Source organism: Copidosoma floridanum, unplaced genomic scaffold, assembly GCF_036245765.1.
Source record: "Copidosoma floridanum isolate Cflo_tuat_1 unplaced genomic scaffold, Cflo_Japanese_pri ptg000022l, whole genome shotgun sequence".
In the NCBI taxonomy this organism is placed as follows: domain Eukaryota; kingdom Metazoa; phylum Arthropoda; class Insecta; order Hymenoptera; family Encyrtidae; genus Copidosoma; species Copidosoma floridanum.
In genome coordinates, this window is record NW_028321899.1 from 4413412 (window position 1) to 4438160 (window position 24749).

A 24749-nucleotide genomic window follows, 5' to 3' on the forward strand; every position below is an offset into this window, starting at 1 on the left:
GACATTGAGCCATTCATTCGGCCATACTTTGAGCCATACTTTTAGCCATACTTTTGGCCATATTTTCAGCCACACTTTCAGCCTGATATTCAGACAGACATTGAGCCATACTTTTAGCCGTACTTTTAGCCAGTTATGTAACCAGATGGACACACCTAACTGATTTTTTGAACACGATAGTTTAACAACTTGACGTTATGAAGTGCTGTTAACCCCTTATTTTCGAAGTGTCATGGCTGAGATATTACTATTTGATTAGATTCAAAGATTGACCAAATCCCCAAGTTGAGACATGTACTTACAGTTGGAATTTACAAACTCAATGTTCGCAGAGTGAGGGTAAAAAGTTTAAAAAATTAAAAGTCCCAACATTAGATGAAAACGACTTTCAATTCTTATTTTTATCATTAAGAAAGAAATAGCGTCATTTTTTTTATCAAAACAAATTATTTTATAAGTGTATTTCGACTATGTAAGAGAACCTATACGTGCTTGAGGCATCGTGTAAATCACTTACGTTGAAATCACCTATATGCAATTTTGCATTCTTATGTAACTAACTCTGGTTAGACATGCTTGTTACTGATACAACGCCGTTTTAGGGGTCGTGGATTAGATTCCTGAGAAGTGCAGATTTTTTTAAATCACATATCTTAAGACCTGGGTGAGTGCAAAACAGTGATAGGGCTGAAGGTAGGGATTAGCGGATCCGATGCCAGGCATAGATTGCCGGCCTTTCCGGTGAGGAGTGGTCCCTGAATGATGGGGCTTCTCTGGGGATGCTAATAAGCCTGCATCTCATGCTTTAACAAAGAGCGCGGGCTTAACCTGTAATGAGTGGACGTCCTAAAATATGGTGTCTTCTCCAAGGAAAGGTTACACAGTTGCGAATATACTCGATGCACCATTTGTACAGACAGTGTCAGCTTAACTGGCAAAGTGTTTCACCAGTGATACTGACGCTGTGATCGTGGTATGATTGGGTAATTTATCAATTAAGAGTTTGGAAATGGGTGTGGTAACACACCCCCACACATAGGTGATGAGTGGGTGGTCCCGGTGATGTCAATAGGCTGTTGCGGTAACCCGGTAAAAAAAGTTAAAAATTTACTAAGTCTGATTGTTCACATGTTGAAAGTTCCTTTTATACTTACAATACACAACTGTAAGTGCATGTTAATTAGTAATAAACCTGATCGAGAACTTTTGGCTGGAAATTATAGTGAAAAAATGATAAAATCACTTTTTTATCAATTCATTATATGGTAAGCGCTTTTTCGTACTAGAGGCTACCGATTTTCTAAATAAGACAATAATATAAATCAACTACGCTCCTATTAATTGAACTGGAATAATCTTGTATTAGGCTTATCGATGGACAAAAATGGAAGATGCACTTGACACAACCTGACCCAACATGAGCTACATCCATTGACTGTATTGCGTCGCCTATCAAACTAACCTTTGCAGAATCGGTGACCTAAATAATTATTTAATCATAAACTATTCGTTTTCGGAACTAGCGCCTGTGGAAACTTTTGTTTAGAAAATCATAGTCTACAGCATATATTAATTTAGGCCAAACTCACGAGGAGCCAGAAGTCCATTGAGCTTGTGCGAGGTTCTTTGCTGTTCAAATTTTTTAGGGAGTTTAAGATACAAAAGAATTTCTTAATTATGAAAAAAACTCTGTAAATAAATGTAAGCTGTCTTCCAACTATGGCATCTAGAGAAAACTGCGACATCAAAAGAGTTTCTAAAAAGTTTTTGCTTACAATAATATCCGGTAGTTGGTGCTCCAACGTTATTGCACAGATTTTAAGGCATTCTAAATACGTTTGGGGCAGGCCATGTTATTAATGTTCTAGTCCTTTCTGACACTGAAATGACACGGATAATGTTCTGTACCATAAAAATAAAAATCTTCTACAACCATATTATTTCAAGGTATTATATTTTAAAAGATTTAAGGTCAATCATATACATAATTTTCACTTGTGAGACCCTTTGTATCCTTCCTGTTATTCTTGTAAAACACAAATTATACGTACAGGCTAGTTTATTTATCTATCTACGATTTTGGGACCTAAGTTGAGATCTAGTACTCAGAAATATGGAAAAAATCAGTAATTAGTCGTAGAATTTAATGCATTAAAAATAAAACAACTGACATAATCAGAGCCCATAGAAAATGAAGGCCCAAGTTGGCGAAATACTGTTTTTTTCTGTTTCAAAAAGAGAGAGCCTTGTTTTTAAGAAAAAACTATGCAAAAGTTGTTGAAATATTGATTACAGATCGATCTAGTGAAGGTGTGCCTCAAAATATTAACAATTTGTTTACTTCAAAAAACCGTTAAAAATTGCGGTTTTATAAAATGCTTGTATCCCCGTGAAAATTTTATATTTTTTAAGCAAATTGTGTGTAAGTGTAGCTTTTAGCTTAAAAAAGACGAGTGTTTTCAAAAATTTTGAAAATATTGTAAATATTTTACAAAAACCGATTTTTTGAAAAAACTGAAAATTTTTTAAAACCTAAGTAGGTTATCATGCACCCTTTAGTTTTTACAAGCTATTAAGGTCTTAAAATTTTCTCCGTAGGTTGCCACAGTATTGTGAGTGTTGTGCGTTTTTTGAATCAACTGGTAATTTGCGAAAAATCGGTTTTTTGTTTTTGTTTATTACAACCACCGCGATGACAGCTGTTGTGGAAAAACGGATAAGGGATTTATTAACAAAATAAAGAATTGAATGATTTTTGTTAGAAGCTGTATAACATTTCGTATATGGGAGTCAATATTGTAAAATAAAATTTTTATTTTTACATGATAAATATTGTTTACAAACTATTCATCTGTGCCATTTCATTGTACATACAGAAGAACCATAAATTTCCAGTTAATAATTCTCCATAGTTTTAATAAATATGTTTTTTACGATTTAAAATGACATATTTCTCGACTGATATTGCACTATTTTTAATCAATCAGGGCTTAAATTTTACCTTAACATACGTACATTGACATTAAAAAAGATTTATAAACGTTAGCTAATTGACAAGTACGTTTTGGCTGTTCTACGTAATTACACTTTTGTACAGATATAGGTACAAGCGTTCAGGGATGGTAAAAAGCTCTCGCACGGTTATTTTCGACAATTGTTATTTTTAACAATTTTATGCTATGCAGGTGTAATATATCTTTTTTCTAAAAGTACATGTATTAAACTTGATTATGTCCAAATCTGACCGCTGTACGACGTAAAATCCGTCTTCACGAATTTGAACAAGAAAAAAAAACAGTAAGAAGTTATTACTATAAGATTTTGAGATAAAATTTTAAGAAATTCAAATTTAAAAATATTTTGAAACTTCTATCATTAGTAGAGTCTAGTGTCTAATGTTGACTTAAAAAATTTTTTTTTTTTTAATTTTAGGATACCCGTAGTTAATTAACATTAGTGAGACATGTACTTTTATTAACAGTTCAGTCAGACAAATTTACAAGTCTTTCATACACAAAAAAGTACTGGTTCCACGAATTAAAAAAAAAAAAAATAGAGTCGTACTCAAAAAGTCAACATTTTGATTCTTAAATGTGTGCGTAAAAAGATATTTGTAGTTTATTAACATTCATTAAGAATGAAATTTTGTTGGTATTTTGATGGTATACTGTAAAGGTAAGTGTTTTCGAAATTTCAAAAAGTACACATTTTTATTGTAAAATAAGTGTGTTTCAGAAAATTCGTTGTCAATGAAAACGTGTAAAGAATGCAATTTTCGCAATTTCACGCAGTAGTAATATGTTCAATATTGGAGTTGTCATTTTTGTAAATTGATCCATAAACTTCTTAAATTGCTCCTATTCACTTTACAAGTTAGAGATGGATGTATAGAAATAAATGATACATATGTAGAGAAAGGGATGGATAGAAATAGGGAGTGATTTTTGATGGAAATGTAGTACAGTTCAATGGGTATGGCAAGTTTTTCAAAATTCTTTGCTCAATGATAAGAAAAGTAATGTAAGTTTAAGAAAAAAAAGTCTTGTATTTATACTCGTATTATTAAAAAAACCTGTTTGATAATGATATTGACAAACTGTATAATTTCAGGGATGCTGGATTATCAAAGTCTGAGAGAAAGAAAAATAAACTTTGAGAATAGGTGGAAATAATGCAAGTTTCTACAGGTTAAAATAATAAAAATTCGTCCTCATTTCTTTTAAAAGAACTAAAAATCTTTGATAAAACTTCAAACTTTACGATACAAAATGTCGAAATAACTTAGCGCAACCAAGTGGCATGACCTTGATTAATTAACAAATAAAGAAGATTGGCACTTAAAAGTGTGAGTAAGATAGAGAAAAAACTTAAGTTCAACTGGAGGTGTTGAGAGCCTTTTAGAGCCTTAAGGGCATTCAGTATATCGGCCGGAGTTTCTACTTTACAAACTTTTCTGTGGTGAAAATTTATGGTTAATAACTAGTTATCTGACTTTTTAAGCTCGAAATAAGGAGAAGAGCCCCCAAGCTGGCATTTTGAGGAATCAATCGAGCCCAAATTCAATGCAATCTGTTGCAAATTGAGAGAGAAAAGCTACATTTCCTAAGCATGAAAGACTGTGTCAGTCTGCATAACTCATGGTTTTTGAAAATATACAGTTCAAAATGTGAACTTACAATAAAATACTTAACACTTGCAGATTCATAGGTTATGTAATGCCGTTTACGATAAGAATTAATTTTTAAACCCAATAATTGCAAAACTATGAGAAGAGCGCCGTTTACCTTTTTATTTTAGAGGTCCAGTTCAAATTTAAGATAATTCAATAAATTATTTATTGAAAAAAGTTACATTTCCGGTTGTGCACACTGACACAGTCTTTCATGCTCAGGAAATGTAACTTTTCTGTCTCAATTTGCAATGGATTGCATTGAATTTGGGCTCGATTGATACCTCAAAGTGCGAGCTCGGTGGCTCTTCTCCTTATTTGGGTTTAAACAGCTAGATAACTAGTTACTAACCATAATTTTTTACAATAGAGAAGTTGGTAAAGTAGAAACTATGACTGATATACCGAATGCCCTTAACACGACCTAGTAATAACGGAGCTCAACACAGACTTACTGCAGACAAAGCTCTTCCGCACACGCAGTCAACCAACTAACTTTAGTTATGTACATGTAGGAATATTTATTCTCATAACGATGAATACGTTTACATAAACTATTGTAGATAATAAGATGACACGATAATACCGTAGTATTCCTATGAACTACATTGTGAAACTTATTGTGTTATACCTTAATATTATACATTTTCCCGCAGGTTAATGCCTACATGTAACTTATGCGTCAAACAAAAAAAAGTGAAATACCGATTAATAGTCATTTGAGTTTACGAGAATTAAAAAATAAGCTTACCCAACCAATTGAAGTAATAAATACGTAATAAATATTTAAATAATCATACGGTTCTAAACTAGAAAAATCTAATAACTACGTTATATAACTAATTAAATATGTACAAAATAAATGATGACTAATGCTTATCCTAAAGCTGCTTGTATAAAATGAAATTCAATAAACCATTTTCATAAAAAAACAATCATATCACATGAAATTATAAAATCTAATCATTATTAGATCATAAAATCCTGTTTAAAAAACTTATATGAATTTGATTAAGACTCATCTCTAATAATTCGCACAACTAGAACCATAATTTTTGTTCAATGGTATTAGTTTATGAATGAGTTTCCGTAAGTCAGTCACAGTGGTGCGGGTACAACTCTATCCGGTGGCCATTTGCGTCGTAGGTAATTTTCCATTTTAATTATTACGAAGTCATTTACTTGAATAGACCGCTGTTTGTTTTACCACCTTTGTCTGGATTGTACTGCATTAGGACATTCTAAAAATCTGCATCTAAAAAAATGCTGGAGACTGATAATAATTAGTTCTTATCGTTTTAATGGTCACAGTTCTTTAATTCCGATCTATGACTCAGGCACAAGGTAAACGGGTGTAATGTTCAAAAAATGTGCAGGGGTAAGAGATTTAGAATCCCTAGAGTTATGAGTTAAAAGAGTTGACGGCCTCAAATGTAAACACACTTTTATTTGATAATGCAGAGTGTATTTTATTTATTAGTATATTATTATTCAATTTCCTTTTTCATTACCCTTTTTCTTTACCATACATTGTAATATGGAATACATTGTAACCAATACAAAATATTGCCTTAATAGGTCCAAAAGTATTGATCCAAAAGTAATTATCGACAAAATTAAAAAGTAACAGAATAGCATTTAATTCTTATGTAGGAACGCTAACAGTTTTAATTAGAATAATTTTTATTTTAGTTAAGTGTAAGAATTCAAAGACTTAATTGAAAAGTACTACTCAAACGTAGATCATAGTGGCATAAGCAAATTCAAGCGCATCTGTGAATATATGAATTTCGAGCCTTAGTACAACAGGACTAAAGTGACTTAAATGAAGTTATCGAATAAGACGTTAAGTAGCGGTTGGTAAATAATTAAAAACAACGTTTAATAGTGGCACTGTCATATTTTTGTATTTATTCAGTATAAAATCAACGTTTTAGCCGTTTAGACAACGTCCCGGCTCTCATCATGTACAAAAAACTATGAGTAAAAAAAATTATTTTTTGTAGTACAAACTTCGATAGTATACAATAAACGCAAGTTCAAGCGGGAATTCAATTGCAAAGGGTAGACATGTATAATGACTAAAGATAATATCTTTTAGGATAGAGTCACGCTTACAAACAAATACGAGGCTATATGAAACATACACTTACAGACGCACGCACACACACACACACATACATATATATATATATGGGTGATTCTGCCGTAACTACCTCAAATTGTGTCTGGTACTCGCACTCGCATGCCATAATGAAATCCAAAACTTTAAAAACGTTAAATTGTGTTAAATGTTGTAAACTTCACTTGACATATTGTCTAATACCGAAATATTAATTTCTTCATTAAAATAATCTATCATTTAGAGTCAAATTTTCCATTCCGACCATCGCCACAACTCAATTTCAGTCATAAAAACTTTCAGTGGTAGAAAACGAGGCTTACATGCCAGAGATGAGTAGAAAGATTGCTAACACCGATGCTACGATGCGAGACGACTTTTTGGCACTGATCAGAGCTCCCAGCCGCGGCCAGCCGTTGAACTGGACGTACATCTTACTATTCGTATCGAACAGCGTTCGCCTACGAGAAGAGGAGTGGATTCGCGTGGAAATGATCATATAAGGGAGAGGGGGGTGGTACGGACACTCTACCTGTAAGCAAGCTCTTGTTAATAGTACTAATCGTCAATACAAATGATGTAGGGTACTTTTTAAAGAAAAAGGTCTAGAGAACAACATATGATAAAATTCAAATCGAATTAAGCACATAGTGACACTGAAAAATATACTACATTACACGTCTAAAAAAAGGCCAGTCTGCCCCCCTACGGGGCAGGGAGATCTCAACGTCGGACGCGATGAGCACGAAAAGTTGGGTAAAAAATTCTTTGAGGTTGTAAGGTACATATTTAATTAAAAAATCGTGAAGCTAAGTGTTGATCAATATTTTTATTAATGAAAATAATGACACATAGATTTATTTTATTTTACAACCTTTTTTCATCTTATTTGATAATATCACTTTGATTTCGTTGAGAGATTCAATTACTCTTTGGTATTGAAATAATCTATAATAATATGTAAATAATAATAACAAATAATTCTAACTATTTGACTTTAAGTTTAAAAACAAATTAAAATAAATTAAAATTTTCGCAAGGTTCATCAAGTGCTTTGTCAAGCTCACCAGTTTTAGATTGCACTACAAAATTACCCAAGGAAAAAGGATCGTTAAAAATCGAATAATGTAAAATGTTATCCACAGTTTTCTCTTGATTGACAGTAGTTAATGGCTGCCTGGGCAATACATTATCAGCAGGCATCTTTTAAGATGATTTTTTGTGCAACTCTACAGGTTTTTTCAATAACACATCAGACTTGATTGTAATTTTCCTTCCCTTCTTCTCCTTGGGCTCTTTTTTTACTCTAACTTTCTTTACCGTTTTTTTTTGTTTCTACTTTTAATTTTTTATTTTTATTCGTGTTCAACTCATCAATATAAGCATCGCTTGTGACAATCGCTGCAGCTCCTCGCTTTCTACTCACAGGAGTCTTTGCCGGCTAATTTTCAATGCTGTCAGAAAAAATAGAATTTTTATTGGCTATGTCACTTACACTTTGATTTTGAGCTGCAGTTGACTTATCTTGACTTTCATGTTCATCAACAGCTGTTTGCTAAAATAATGTTCATTTAAGTAGCCTATTAAACACTAAGTTAAAAAGTTACAACATTACTTACAAAAAATGATATAATATTTTTGATATGAGAGAGAGGAACTTCCACTGTTGGCTCCACTGGCGAACAAGTCTCCAATATAGGCTTAGTAATGGATGATGATACATGATGCACATTTCTTGTAGTCACATCGGAAGTCGAGGATGAATTTGAGTGACGATCATTAGATTTATTGCTGCCAGTTGACTCACTCATAATGGTGTCGATTGTTTCTTTATACAAAGACACGTTACAGGAATCTATAATTAAAAAATATCATTCATATAAAAAACAAATACCATTTTTTAAAATTATTTTATCAAAATATTTACCCGAATTATGAGAGGAGTCTAAAGTATCAGAAAAGTAGGAATTAAAAACTAAATCATTGCATGGCCAAATACCGGTTGTCTTAAAAGCATTGACGGCCGTGTCTATTTTACATGCTTTTTGCCAAGCTTTGCCAAAAATTCCAAACACATCTTTCATCTAGACTTGGGAACGACTTCGCTGAAACTTGTTCACATCCCCCGCATAATAGTAATTTAATGGCTTCATGAAACCGACGTCAAGTGGTTGCATTCGATGCGTGCAATGTGGCGGGAAGCATAGAACAATGACACCTTTCTCTTTACCTAACTCTGCCACTTCAAGATTTTTCACATGAGAGCAGTGTCCATCCAAAAGCAACAACACTGGGTTCTCTGGAGATGCTTTTGAAAATTCAATGAATTTAATGAACCATTGAGTAAAAACATCTGTTTCCATCCAGCCACTTTTCCGGAAAACAGCCCAAGATCCTTCTGGCTTATCGTTCAAAAACAAGTCGTTTGGCTTAACCCGAGGAAAAATAAGCATCGGTGGCATGAAGGCACCTGCTGCAGACATGCATAACTCTGCAGTGACAGTCTCGCCTCGTTCAACAGATATTTTTGCTCCAACCTGACGTCTTCCTCTTTTGGCAATGACTCTCGTATCAGACTTTGGCACAATTGAAATGCCGGTCTCGTCGACATTCCAAATGTTAACAGCACTGATCTCATACTTTTCTAAAACTTCTTTCAGCAGTAAGAAAAACTCATTGACACTGTATTTATTAAATCCATTAGCCCTTGCTGCAGATGTTGGCTGAGCTTTTCTATTGGAAAGCTCATGCCTTTTCATGAAACTGTGCAGCCAATCTTTTCCTGCGAGACCTGAAAAGTAATGTAAAAATGAAAATATTCTTAAATTCTCAAGTCACATTACAGGCTGAGATGAATTATTGATGTTTCAATTGGTACATTACCAGTTTCTGATTTGAAAGGATGTGTTACACCAAGTTTAATGGCAAAATCGTAAGCTAATTGCCTTAACTCCATTGATGACAGCCCCATCAATCTTTTTTCCATGTCAAGCACGTAATCGCAAAGAGCTTGTTCCTGCTCATGAGAAAATACTTTTCGGAACCCTGAATAATATTTATATTATAAATAAAAACGTGCACAGTTTATTGAAATATTTTAATCTATTGACTTACCAACACTCATTACACTTGGATTTTTTAATCTTCTTCCAAGGGTCGTTCTAGGTACACCGAACTTAGTAGCGGAACTTTTTATCGATTTACCACTGTGTACATAATCAACAGCCAATTGCAACTGACCATCGATCCACCCTCATCTCTCACTTTTTCTTTCGTAATTACGGACTATCCTAATCATTAAAATTTTAGCCCAAGTTGAAAAAAAAACATCATTGGAAAACGAAAAGTTGGGTTAGAAAATCGTAAACAGTCGGCTTGACACTATAGTCGCCACTAGTCGCCATGCTCATCCTGCCCTTCCCGTTGATGTCCGCCCTGCCCCCTTCATGTAACTTTTTAATTTCAATATAACTTTTATTCTGCATGTCGTACGATAATAATTCGAGTAGCTGATGAAAGCTCTTGAATGGCACTTTTTACTGCAACAAAATTTGAAACCATGAATTACATAATTTTTCCCAAAAAAATGCTTACAAATTTTCGATGGCACGTATATATCAAGTTCAAACTTTTTAATAATTCTAATTACTTAATTATTACTTTTTCAGTCGAAAAAGTTTTTGAGGATTAAGGCTAAACTATTCATTAACAAGGAAAAAAAAATCCACAGACTGAAAGTTATTTGTTTGATTGTAATCCAGGGTGACAAATTTACTTCCCTCTCCCTTAGGCGCTCATTTTAGAGAGATGTGGAAAAGGGGTATACCGAATGTGTGTCTACGAGGAGAGGAATGGAAATGTTGACTGTATATATATATATAAGCGCACAGCCAAAGCAAGCGACGACACGAGTTCTTCTCTTTTGACTGCAACGTAGTATATCGTACATATAATAAACTGATTTTTGCTCCCGCTCTTTTTTCTTTTTCCCCTACTTTTAATACTTATTAAAAAATTCAGTATTATTTTAAAAAACAATTTCAGCTATTTTTTTTAACGATGGCAGTTCAGTTATTAACCCTAATTTCTTATTTTGCCACATAATTGTTATGAACTGTAGGACAAGCTCCGGAGGTTATTAATGAACATAAGTGGCTTTCAGATTCCTAAGGATCGAAGTTTCGGTCGCTAAGTTAGATGATGCTTATGCCGCCACCCGAATTGTTTTGCTATCATGGGATCGATTCTAACTTTTTGCAGATTTTTTTTTTTTAATGCAGTTCATCATTCTGGTTACATTTCTTTCATTTATGTTGTATTTAAATTTATAAATAATGTTGCCAACTTAGTTTTTTTTTTTTGATACGTTAAAATAAATATATTTTTTATACTAAATCTATTCAATAATTTAATAAGTAGATACTTCTCGTTGGCAAGGCCATTTTGCAATTTTATAATAATATAATGAATTTCTTAAGATGTATGTATAATTCATACATCTTAAAACTTACAAGAAATTATAAACATCTAACACATTAAGAAAGAAAAAATCCGAAAGCACAAGAAAACTTATACAAAACTGCCTTAACATTTTGATTTTCGTCTTTTGTTGTAAAATGTAAGAAATCACATTTGCGCCCATTAACTGCAATTACTGCAGGCTTAAATTTAAATCAGTAAAAACATGCAATTATTAAATGAGAGAACAAATCCGAAGGTACAAGAAAACTCACTGTTATTGCAATAGCATCAAATACGATTATTGCCAGCAAAATTTTTACGTTGCGCACAATTTATACCTTGTGGTAACAACTACTTGTTATTTAATTGATTAATTTATAGTAAGTGTGTGTGTGTGTGTTTTTTTAAGGAAATGATTAAGCTGTTCCGATCAATAATATTTTATACGATGATTAATTATCCATAAAAATCGTTTAAAATACGTAATAACATAAAACACCGTTGTCAACGCTTTAATTTAAAAAAAAAGTCTTTATTATTCTGCACCACCCTGATAAGAAATAGTTTCTTATTTTTATTAACAAATTAATAATATATTGTTAAAAATAGTTATGCCTTAGAAACATGCCAAATTTTTCTTTTAATTACTGATTATTAACTCTTACATTAGATCTTTATAAGCTCTTGTAAGTTTTAAGATGTATGAATTATACTTACATCGTGAGAAATTTATTTTATTATTATGAAATTGCAAAATGGCCTTGCCAACGAGAAGTATCAACTTATTAAATTATTGAATAGATTTAGTATACAAAATATATTTATTTCAACGTATCGAAAAAAAAAAAAAAACAGTTGGCAACATTATTTATAAATTTAAATACAACATAAATAAAAAAAATATAATCAGAACGATAAACTGCATTAAAAAAAAAAAAATCGGCAAAAAGTTAAAATCGATCCTGTGACAGCAAAACAATTCGGGCGGCGGCATAAGCATCATCCAACTTAGCTACTGAAACTTCGATCCTTAAGAATCTGCAAGCCACTTATGTTCATTAATAACCTCCGGAGCTTGTTCTACGGTTCATAACAATTTTAAGAAAAAATAATAAATTAGGGATTATAACTAAACTGCCATCCTTAAAAAAATTGCTAAAATTATTTTTCAAAATAATACTGAATTTCAAAATAAGTATTAAAAGTAGGGGAAAAAGAAAAAAGAGCGGTAGCAAAAATCAGTTCAATATATATACGATGTACTTGGTTGCAGTCAAAAGAGAAAAACTCGTGTCGTCGCTTGCTTTGGCTGTGCGCTCAGATATATATCTATAGTCAACATTTCTACTCCTCTTCTTGTGGACACACATTCGGTATACCCCTTCCACGTCTCTCCAAAATGTGCGCCTATATGATCATTTCCACGCGAATCCACTCCTCTTCTTGTAGGCGCACGCTGTTCGATACAAGTAGTAAGATGTGCGCTCGGTTCGACGTTTGGCCACGGCGGGGCGCTCCAATCAGTGCCAAAAAGTCGTCTCGCATCGTAGCATTGGCATTAGCAATCTCTCTTATACTTATCTCTGTATCTGTCACTTTGGTGTATAAGCATTATGTAATTTAGCTATCGGGAATGGGATTTTTACCTTAGCCTCACCAAAAATTGACAAAGACGAGTGAGTTTTCACAGCATTCATTTTGTCCGCATATTTAAACTATAATATTGGTTTTAACAAAAGTCAGTTCAATCTAGTAACTTTTTGGATCAGAAATGCTAACCAATGGTCACTTTTTAAAGTATAGGACTAAAATTAACAAATCCTCACGACAGTAGTACCAGAAGTTGTTATGCCTTGAATAGCCAAGCTCTTCTATTTGCGTATTTCATGCTTACAAACATTTTATTCCATTCCGAGCCCCCATGGAACAACTACTTGGTGTACGTGTACAGGTATGCAAATTACAGCTTCTTATTGCATTTGAGGCTAGTAAGTAAAGTATGGGTGGACAAGTCATTTTAATACGTCTATGAGTCATACGAGCACTACAAAAATTGAAAATTCCATTCCAAACTTTTTTATTCTAACCCTACCTTACCTGAAAGTGCCGTTTTCTTTTCGTTTTAGAGCAATCAATCCCAGCCAAACTTTTTTTTCATCACTGTTGGGCTAAAAGACGAGAAACGTGTCTTGGGGTTTCGTGCAATTGGCCTCTCACATAAATGCAAAAATGGTGGTGCTACTTCCAACGTTGGTAGCCAAGTGGTGCACTACATTAGGTGACTTCATCTGAGCTTAAACTTAAGCAAAAACATAGCCGTAATGATTAAAACACAATTTTTTGAATTATATGCTCCGAATAAATAGTTATAGTGACTTTATAAAAAGTACTGAATTTTAGCTAAAATTACATTATTAATAATATTTACGCTCTAATTGAAACAGCTGTAACTTTTAAATAGAGGCACAAAATCGATCAAAATTTTTTTTTATCGATAGGTCTTGACCCCAACTTTTATTTAAGCCTCATAAGAATACTCGAACTGTTAAAGGAGCTTAGGTACACGTGTAAGAAAGAGATACAATTATTCAAAAATGGATGAAAATTGACTTTAATAAAATTTCGTATAACTTTTGACTAGTTAATCTTATAGTTGCATCTCTTTAGATATTCGTTACTGATGTTGTGTATAGTAGAAATACCTTGAAAAAAATTTTTTTAAACCAATTTCTTTTTTAACAATTTTTTAAGTCGATCTTAGCACGTTACGACAGAATTGCTCATACATGTGCGAGACGTTCTTTGTCAAACGGAACAAAGATCTACCCAAAATTCTATAAGTCGTAAGCAATGATTCATGGGCGCAAACTATAGCTTAGTTAGTAGACTTTCTTTTGCTATCTGATTTTTTCCCAAAATTCAAAATGGCCGACCACTATGGTGACTGCAAGTAGTCAGAATCCCTCTGAGGTAGCAGTTTTACCTCATTTAAAATAATTTTGGACCTGCAAAAATTAAAATTAAAAATTAATAATAAGTCTTTTCCATCGCTGATCACAAATCTATGCTTTGTTTAATCAATGACATCACTAATTCTTCCTAACCTCAAAAAACTTCGAAAAAATGTAGTTTTGCGTAATTTTTTTACGTTTTGCACGACGAAAAATTCTAAAAAAATAATTATCTCGTGTATTTTTTACACCAAATCATAAATTAATCCTCTATTTTAGTTTAACATATCACTTTATCTTCCTAACCTCAAAAAACTTCAGATAAATCAGTTTTCCGTAGTTTTTAATCGCATGATGCGTCAAGAAGTTGAAAACAAGATAACCATCATGAATTTGTTATAGAATTATAGAAAATATCTATTACTTTTCATTGCGCTAATGACTGATTTTTTCTAATTTAAAAAAACTTTGAAATAAAGCAATCATGCTTTGTTTTTGATTGTTTAGAATGTGAAATAATTTAGCATAAATCGCAAATTTTTTTTATTTTCACTGCAGAATCAAAACACATATGTATATTTTATAGGTGATATCGCTGTTTCTCACTAACCTTCAAACACTTTTTGATTAGGACATTTTGCTTGGTTTCAAACCATTTTCGACCGGTCCATTATCCGTATCGTACAAAGAAAAATCTAATGTACTTATACATATCTATTTAAATACCAAAAGAAATATTATTTAAGAAATATGTTTATTATGTAAAGGAAATGATGATAATATAACAAAAGTTTATGATTTAAAAAAAAATAAAAGGACAAAAATATAATATCAGGAACGTTTTTGCCAATTAGTTTTGTTTTCTTAGCAACTTTTAGTTGTTGATAGTACTTCAGTTGCACTCGAGTACTTAAATGCAGTCAGGATTTTCTTGGGTGAGACCGTGAAAGCATGAACTTTAGAAATTTGTGGTACTGCAGGTGCTGAAGAAAATCTTTTTGCTAGTTTTCAAGATGTTCTGTCGTAGTCTGGTTTATTGTAGTGAAAAAATGTGACGTTGGGAAATTTGTTCTTCACCCAGTTAAAAAGTTGATTAGAATTTAGAATAGCTTTATTTCTTTTATCTTGGGAGCTAGCACGTATTGCTTGACCCTTCAATGTTGCCCCTATTCCGTCACAAGCTGCCTTGCCGTGCCGTAGCATTAAAATGCCATTCTGCCTTCAAAAAAAAATTTTCCTGATGGTTCACTAAGTTAACCATTTGGTACCAATTTTTAAAGGGCTGCACTGCTTCATCTGACACATGAAAAAGTCTCAATATTTTTGGGCATTTTTTTCGGATAGCTGGAACCAAATACGATTGTGATTAATATACAACCATTGTATCATGAGTTGTGCAGTCAGAGAGCAACACAAAGCTGTTATGTTTTAACCCTTGTGCTTCTGTATTATAGACGACAGCAACATGTATACTACACTGGTCATTGTTATAGTAAAATAGCTGATCAGCATTCTGTGCCACGTATGTGTAATTTTTGGAATAATCTATCTCCAAGAGACCCTCATTTGGTTTTAAGTTTTTTTTCAGATATTTTCTAAATTGTGATTGATACTTAAAAAGGATACGGTGCGGTATCAAACTTTTGAGGTTCTGAGATAGTTCCGGTACAAAGTCATATACATTTAGGCTTTCTTTTTTTTAATGTGCACTTATCAGTTGACAGCCAAACGCTGTAAGTAATATTCTCTACATCATTATTGAGTAGCACAGATGTTACGAACTCCTGGAAATCTGAGAGTCTTGGGCATTTTCGACATATCCCTAAGTAACAATTCGGCTTGGGATTCTTACAAAGGAAAAACTTAATGCAGTCAGCATAATTTTGCAGTGGATAGTGCGATTCTTTTGTTAGTTTAACCAAATTACACGTATGAAACATAACCTTAAAATTTTGGTGTATGACACACACGCACACACTGTGTGTACCTCTTGCTCCAGCTAAATACACCATTAAGGCCTTAACTCTGCAAACTTACTGAAACTGATTAGAAATTGAGGATGTTCTTCGGTAAAATTCTTTTATAAAATCTTCACGTCTAATAAGAGCAATCTTTTTAGCATATATTCAATCGTATTACCTTCTTAAATTTTTACTACATCCTTTTTATTTGTCATAACGAGACTGTTATTACCACTACCATGGTAGTCTACAACCTTGTTAACAGTTCTGTCTGGTAATGTCTTGCCCTTTTGACTAGAAGTTGCTAAAATACTATCTTTATCTTTTAAATCTCGTGTCTTCTTAGCCATTCTCAAAGAAACATTAAACTCCTCCATAATATCTCGTAATGTCCAACAGTCAGGTAAAAATGTCAGAATAGAGATTTTTAATGGATCGTTCTCTGATAGAGAGAAAAATTTTTTTTTTAGTCCATCCATTAATTGCTCCAATTTATCATCTCTTGATAAGCAGATTTTTTTAGCTGACTGAACTCCTTCATTATCTGGTGGTCTAGAGATCCCTTCATCCATCAAATCGTTTGTTAAATTTACAGTATTTAAATAACTCTCCTTTATACATTTTGAATTAATGAGAGATTTCTTATAAATATTAGGATGCTCAGATAAAAATGATTTGAAAACTTATCGCAGCTCTTTTCCTTGATGCCCTTCCTTACCGAAAGAAATACATCTGTCTTGATAAGCTGCATGAAAAGACCGTGACATGGCTGACGCATCAATATTTAAAACACAGTATTTGTCTCAAAACAAAATATTACTGCATACGTTACTGAATTTGATCATCTTATAGAAACATTATTAAATATCAGATTTGTATGGAAAACGTTATTTTTATTTAATATTCTGGTACCTCATAAAACGGATAACATATAATAATCAACTAAACAAATAAGCAATAAGGTTTTACAAGAGATTTAAAGCACGTTGTAGCACTCATTTGCGTTACAAGCGTACGCCGATTTTGGACTTGAGTATTTAATAAGATTCCATTAGCGTGGTAATAGTTGAGGGACGTGGTTGTTAGTGAGAAAAATTTTTTCTCTGTAAATTTTGTTTTGCATATTGGTATGCCATGATATATGGGCATTAAGAAATTATTGAAGAAACAATTCATATAACTTTATTAATACGCATCAAACGAATTAATAGAGAAAAAATTTTTCTTACAAACAACCACGTACCGAAGCTACCATCACGCTAATAGAATCTTATTAAAAACTGAAGTCCAAAATCAGTATATGCTTGTAACGCAAGTAAGTGCTACTACGTGCTTTATATTTCTTATAGAACCTCATAGCTTATTTGTTCAATTAATAATTATCTGTTACCCGTTTGATAAGGTAAAAGAATAGTAAACAAAAAAGGTTTTTCATTTTAATCTTACATATAATAATGTTTCTAAAGCTCATGCTTTCACGGTCGCATCCAAGAAAATCTTGACTGCAATTAGGTACTCGAGTGCAACTGAAGTACTATTAACAACCAAATGTTGCTAAGAAAACAAAAACCGCTATCAACTAATAGGAAAAAACCTTCCTGATATTATATTTTTGTCCTTTTATAATTTTTTTTTTTAATCATAAACTTTTGTTATATTATCATAATTTCTTTAACACAATAAATATATTTCTTAAATAATATTTCTTTTGTTCTTGAAACAGATATGTATCAGTACATTGCATTTTTCTGTGTACGATACGGATAATAGAACGGTCGAAAAAGGTTTGAAACCAAGAAAATGTCTTATTCAAAAAAAGATTAAAGGTTAGTGACAAACAGCGACATCACCTATAAAATATACATATGTGTTATGATTCAGTAGTGAAAATAAAAAAAATTTGCGATTTATGCTAAATTGTTTCACATTCTAAACAATCAAAAACAAAGCATAATTGCTTTATTTCAAAGTTTTTTGAAATTAGAGAAAATCAGTAATTAGCGCAATGAAAAGTGATAGATATTTTCTATAATTCTAAAAAAAATTCATGATGGTTATTTTTTTTTTAATTTCTTGACGCATAATGCGATCAAAAACTACGAAAAAATGATTTATCTAAAGTTTTTTGAGGTTAGGAAGATTCAGCGATTTGTTAGACTAAAATAAAGTATCGTTTCATAATTTGATATAAAAATACACTTGATGATTAATGTTTAAGAATTTTTTGTCGTGCAAAACGATCAAAAACTACTAAAAACTGTTTTGTTTCGAAGTGTTTTGAGGTTAGGGAGATTCAGCGATATGTCAGACTAAAATAAAGTAATAATTCATGATTTGGTATAAAAAATACACTTAAGAATTATTTTTCAAGAATTTTTCGATGTGCAAAACACTGAAAAACTACGCAAAACTACATTTTTTAAAGTTTTTTGAGGTTTGGAAGGGTTAATGATGTGCTTGATCAAAAAAAAGCATATATTTGTGATTAGCGATGTGAAATACTTATTATTAAAAACTTTTATTTTAATTCTTGCAGGTCCAAAATTATGTTAAATGAGGTAAAACTGCTACCTCAGAGTGATTTTGACTTATTTTAGCCACCATATTGGTTGGCCATTTTGAATTTTGGAAATAAATCAGACGGAAAAAGAAAGCCTACTAACTAAGCTACAGTTTGCGCCTGTAAAACGTTTTTTACGACTTATAGAATTTTGGACAGATCTTTGTTTTATTTGACAAAGATTGTTTCATCTATATTCCTGTAGATAAAGTCATTCAGGTGAAGCCGTTAACACTTCAGACTATGGTTAACGTTACTTTAAATTATACTAATGCTGACTTTGATTTAATTATTTATAAATGTAGTATTTAAAAGTTGAGCGCACAAAATGAAACAATTGTTATTCTTTTCGCTGTCCACGTCAACCAATCACAGCGCTCTGCGCACCCATGCGTCAGGTTGGGTGCTCTTGACTGCTCTGCAGTCAGTCTTCTCCGAACATTCGGCTTGAGGGCTTCACTGTGTAATACGTTCCGCTTTCGGCCTCGCTTTCTCGTAGGAAAGCATGAGAACTATGTTAAGATCGAGTCATGTGGCGCCTTTTTGTTTTGTTTGTAGCAAGTTCAGTGTATCCACAACAAACAATTAATGTTTTTTTGTTACATATAGAAGTGTTGTGCAGTTCAAATTTTTTGTGAATATCAACTTCATGAATTCATCTCTTAACAATGTAGCCACTTTTTCATTATAAATACAGTCCACTCAATCTTTCAAAAACAAGTTATATATCTTGATAAGGCAACATATAATTTACCATGTAAAAGCAATGGTTCTAAAAAATACGGTCCTACTATATCAAAAGTTTTATTTTTTGATCCATTTGTAGTGATCGCAAAAGCTATAATTAAAAGAAATTGCTTCCTGTATAAAATGAATGGTTACAAAGGTGTACTTCCAGTAAATAAAATAATTTTTGGTATAAAAACCATTTGTCTGATTTTTTCCTTAAATATTATTTTATATTTATAGAATTGTACTGACTCAAATTTCTTATTGTTAGAATAAGAGTTTGTATAAAGCGCCATCTCTGCTATTATATATGTACTGTGCATACGCGAGCCCCGATGCTGCGGATCAGGCCAGTCCAGTTGATCGCTAGTCTCTAGCCAGTAAAGACTTAATAGTAACAACAGCTTGTAAAGACGGTATAACGACAGTTTATTCTAAATAATAATAATTCTGATTTCTCTACAAAGTGTTTAGTGCTTTTCCCTTCTTGTTATCCTTCCTGGCTTATTTCCCGAATCCTGAAGGCCTCGCGCAGTGGATTATAAACTCAATAGGTTATGGGCCCAGCACGCTTCCACTGCGCGGGGCTTTTCTTTGTGATAAGGGACTTGCGCCGGGATTGACGCGTTTTTCTCTTGTCCATCTAGCAACTACTAATATGAGTGAAAGTGAAGAAAGCAACGTGCCAGTAAATGAGATTGGGTTCGAGGCAGAAGTGCCAGTAAATGAGATTGGGCTCGAAGCAGAAGTGCCAGTAAATGAGATCGGGGTCGAGGTAGAGGTGCGAGTGAACGACGGCGAGACGTCGGCCAACGACAGCGAGGTGGCCCCACCTGGGTTAGAAGGTGCGGCGGAAGGCGTGGAGGAGGCACGAGCTGTGTCACCGGAGACGAGGATACAAGGACAGGAGGGAAGAGGAAGGATCATGAAGGACGCAGCATGCCAAGGTATTAGTGAGTCCTGTATTGTAATTGTGTTAAGGGGGCAGTCATTTTTTGTGCTTAAAATTCGTTGCCTATTGGCTGGGCCTAGCCCTGGAAGAGGAGGTGAGCGGGCGCACGGACGGATTGGCGGCGCTGTCCGTGGTTGCTGTCGCGGGCGGCCGAGGCGCCGGGTTGGGGCTGGGGACGCCTGGTCACACCTGTGTGCCAGAACGCCGTCACCGCGGCGCAATCATGGCGGTCGGCTCGTTTCTTTCCTCTCTGTAGTCCCGTAGTGCGCGCGCATGTGTTGTGTTTACATATGTGTGTGCATGTACGAGCAGCTCATGCGCCATCTTTTCTTCCTTTAATTACATCCCGGCGTGCCGGACTGTATGTGTTCTACGGTTTACGTGTGCGTGGGGAAGGGGCGGCCCAACCTGCCTGCTCTTCGCGCGCAAAGTGGTAACGTGTGCAGTGTGCATGAACAACTGTGTCTCGTTGTTTACGCACGCTTGTACATTTCCAGTTGTATCCCTTCTTGGAAATAAACAGGTAAACTTACGTAATGACGACTTTATTTTAGATGAAGATGTGATCGACGCGTATATGCGACTTTTCCAACTCGGTGTGGATATTTGCGGAGAAGATCTCGTAAGAGATTTATCTGTGAGATTAGAAGACGGATTAATTCTATTCGCAAATAAGAAAGAATCGATCGCAGCCATCTCAAAGGGTAACTTTAAGCCCTCAGAGTTTGACAAAATATCGCGAACAATTAGAAACTCTGGCGGCGTTGTATCCCTGTTTGCAAAAAGGACTGAAAATTCGCAAGTCCCAAAATTTTTGGATGCGCTTGATTTCTCGCCCGGGTATTCAAAGAAAGCACTGTTTAAAACGACGGAACTGCAAAAGACTGAACTTCTGACTGATAAAAGGACGGACGATGAGAGTTTTGACGAAATGCATTTCGGAAATTATCGTGACAGAGTTCCAAAAGAGAAATCAACGAGTTCAACTATCTCGGGAAAGCCGAAAATAATAAAGAATGAAAACGTTAATTTTAAATACGACAGAGAAAAAGATAAACTGGTCACTCAAAGACAAGTTATCAATAACTACTCAAGACAGGCACTTGATAAAAATGAACTTTTAGTTAGAAGGAGTGCGGCCGCGGAAGAAAGGGACAGCCTGAGACGTCGGATTGGCTGGCTTGAAGAACGGCAAAGGGCGGAGCACCAGAGTGCTGTACAGACCACGACTGAGGCCGTTGCCCGTATAAGGGCCTTAGAAGAGGCAGTGGCAACAATGTCCAGGTTGTCCGAACGACTGGAACACTTTATGACAGCTCAAGAGGTAGGTCAATCAAATTTTGCAGTAGACGCGCTAAACTCTACTGCAATACCTTCACCAAATCAAAATCTCAATAAGTTATGGTCCGAGCACGTAAATCGTAAACACAAAATTGATTCACTCTCGGAAAGAACCCTAAATCGAGTACTGCATGACAGAACGACTGATCTTGATCGGAGTGAAAGGTTCCAACTCGAACTGTTAAACAAGGACTCACCGTCCCGTTATGATTATAAATTAACCCCTAAAACAAAAATAGAATTGTTTCTCGATAAATTATTTTCAGAATTAAAAATTAAAAAACTACTGTACGTCTTGGATGATACCGTTGAGTTTCCCACATTTCTGTCTGTCAAAGAATTAGATGATCACAAAGAAAGGGTACGACATGTTATAATCAATCACATTGATGACTTTTACCATCTAAAGACTGCTCATTATTCCGATCCCAAAGAACTGCTAAATAAATTGAAAGAAATCAAAAGAAACGAGTCAAACTTATCGTCAAATGAAATCAGACGAAAACTGTATACTTTTCGGTATTTCCCAAATAAAATGACAGGGTCTGATTTCGTTGATAAATTTGAAGAGCTTCTCAGAAGCTACGAAAATTTACAGGGAAAACAACCCTTGTCAGAAGAAGAAATACGTGACGCATTCTACAATGCCGTCGTGAATAACGTAGCGCAGATTGAAACCCTCGACGCTGTGATTGAAGATGCGCAAGGAAAAAGGATGACTTATGACCGTTTGAAATCTTTCTTTTTAAAGACAGAGTCGAGACGACAGAGGACCGGAGCTGCTGGGGGAACTGCGCCTGCAACAGCGCTACGGGTGCACCAGCCCAACTCAACCCACGATAACGAACGGTGTTATCGGTGCGATGACTACGGGCACCACTCCTATAACTGCCCGGTCGACGCAGGAATGAGAAAGTGCTACTCCTGCGGAAGGCTTCAACGGAACCTCATGGAGCATAAGAAAAATTGCAGGGGTGCCAAATCAGGTGAGAAGAAAAATTTAAATTGGGATTTCAAAAGACGGGAAAACAAAGACGGACAAGGATCTAAAAATTCGACAAATAAAAGGGGAAAAAGGGAGCATGACAGTGAAAATAACAACCAAAACAAAAGACAGAAAAGGGACAGTGATAAAACTAGTAAAAATGAAAGTAAAACAAAAAGACAGAGTGGAAACACAAATGACAAGAAAGGTAAGACTGTTTTTAAGCAAAGCGACATTGCCTCTTCGCTGTTTTCAAGTTCTGCAAATAAATTAAAGACCGACAACTACAATCTAGTTAAATTCATCGCTGACTCAGGAGCAACCGACCACTTGGTCAACTCTCGGCTAGTATTTAAGAGCTTAAATTGTGATAAAACAAGCAAAATTAAGTGCGCGAATAGTAATCCTCTGGCAGACTTGAAAACGGAGGGAGAAGGCACCATCGTCGGTAAAAATAATAACCATGATCTGACACTAAATAATGTGATCTGCTCTGAATCCTTGTCGGAAAACTTACTTTCTTTGAGAAAATTTGTGGATTCAGGCCTGGCCATATACCTCGATAATAACTAAATTGATATATTTGACCCGACTTCGAACGAGTCATTCATCACAGGAGTCTATCAACAGCCATACTGGCTTGTTGAATTAAATGTTCACAATAAAGATAAAAACAAATTTGACAGGAAATATGCATATCTAGTGACGAATGGCTCGGGTGAATCTCGGTATAATACACGAAGCAAAGCTATAACAAAAGACAGTGAACAAGACAGAGACTTAAGTAAAAATGTCGAGCAAGAGGAAGCTATTGGAAATCCGTTGGCACTACATCCCATAGGATCTTGCTTTGATAACTCAGTCAATGACCGTAAGCTTCTGAATCCTAATAAAATAAGCGTGTACAATACACCCATTAATGACAGCTATAGAACTCTTGAAAAAACAAGCCCCATCAACGAGGCCATCCTATGGCACGTGAGATTAGGGCATGCTTCCCTCGCTTACCTAAAGGCATTTCAGAAGAAATTTCCAAATTGCAAAGATCTAAAGAAAGTTATATTTGATGACAGTATAGCTAATTGTGATGTATGCTCCAAGGCAAAATTCAACAAACTTCCGGCTAAGACAGTTAGAGTGAGATCCACCGCTCCCCTCCAAATTATTCATTCGGATACCATGGGTCCCATAAGTCCAACTTCATACCCCAAACGCTACAAGTTTGTGTCAGTGTTTGTGGATGATTACTCAAGAATGGCCATGGCATATCCAATGAAAGCTAAAAGTGATACAGGGATTTGCCTGGAAAATTTTGTCCGGAGCGCCAGAAACATCTTGGGGTATGACGCCAAGTTCTGCTATCTTAGGTCTGACCAAGGTACGGAATTCACTGGTGGCCATACCCGAGAGGTCTTAAAGGAACTGGGGGCCGAACTGCAGCTAGCCAGTCCGGATACACCGGAGCACAACGGGACGGCAGAACGATTTAACCAAACAATCGCAAAGAAGACAAGAGTCTACATGTTCGACTCCGGTCTCCCAGAGAACATGTGGGACTTGGCTCTGAGTGCAGCAGTTTATGCTTACAACCGAACACCTCACAGGTCGAATGGAATGGAAATTCCGTTGGTAAAATTTGCGCTGCATAAGAATCTCAATATCGAACAACTGAAACGGTTTGGGTGCTTGGGATACATGAAGATTCAAAGAAATTCCGGCCCGAAGTTCAGTCCGTTAGCTCAACGAATTGTTCTAGTGGGATACACAATCACAGGATTTATCCTGATGAAACCTGAAGACGGAAAATTTTATGAAAGCAAAGATGTGAGATTCAATGAACGACTGGTATACAAAGACAGATACCTGAAAAACGATATAGTGAATTGGGAATTAGTTACAACGACAGTTGATAACGACTGCTGGCTCCTGAAGTTCGACGAAAAGACGGAAGAAAGCACAAAAACGAAGGGAGAAATCGTCAAACGAAAGAGAGGACGACCGCCGAAAACATCTGGTTC

The 24749-nt window shown here is 34.6% G+C and overlaps 1 pseudogene; it reads right to left on the reverse strand.

Annotated features, from left to right (window-relative positions):
• Nucleotides 1-13: 13 nt before the first annotated feature.
• On the reverse strand, nucleotides 14-9915 carry LOC106642397 (uncharacterized; annotated as a pseudogene).
• Between the last annotated feature and the right edge of the window lie 14834 nt (nucleotides 9916-24749).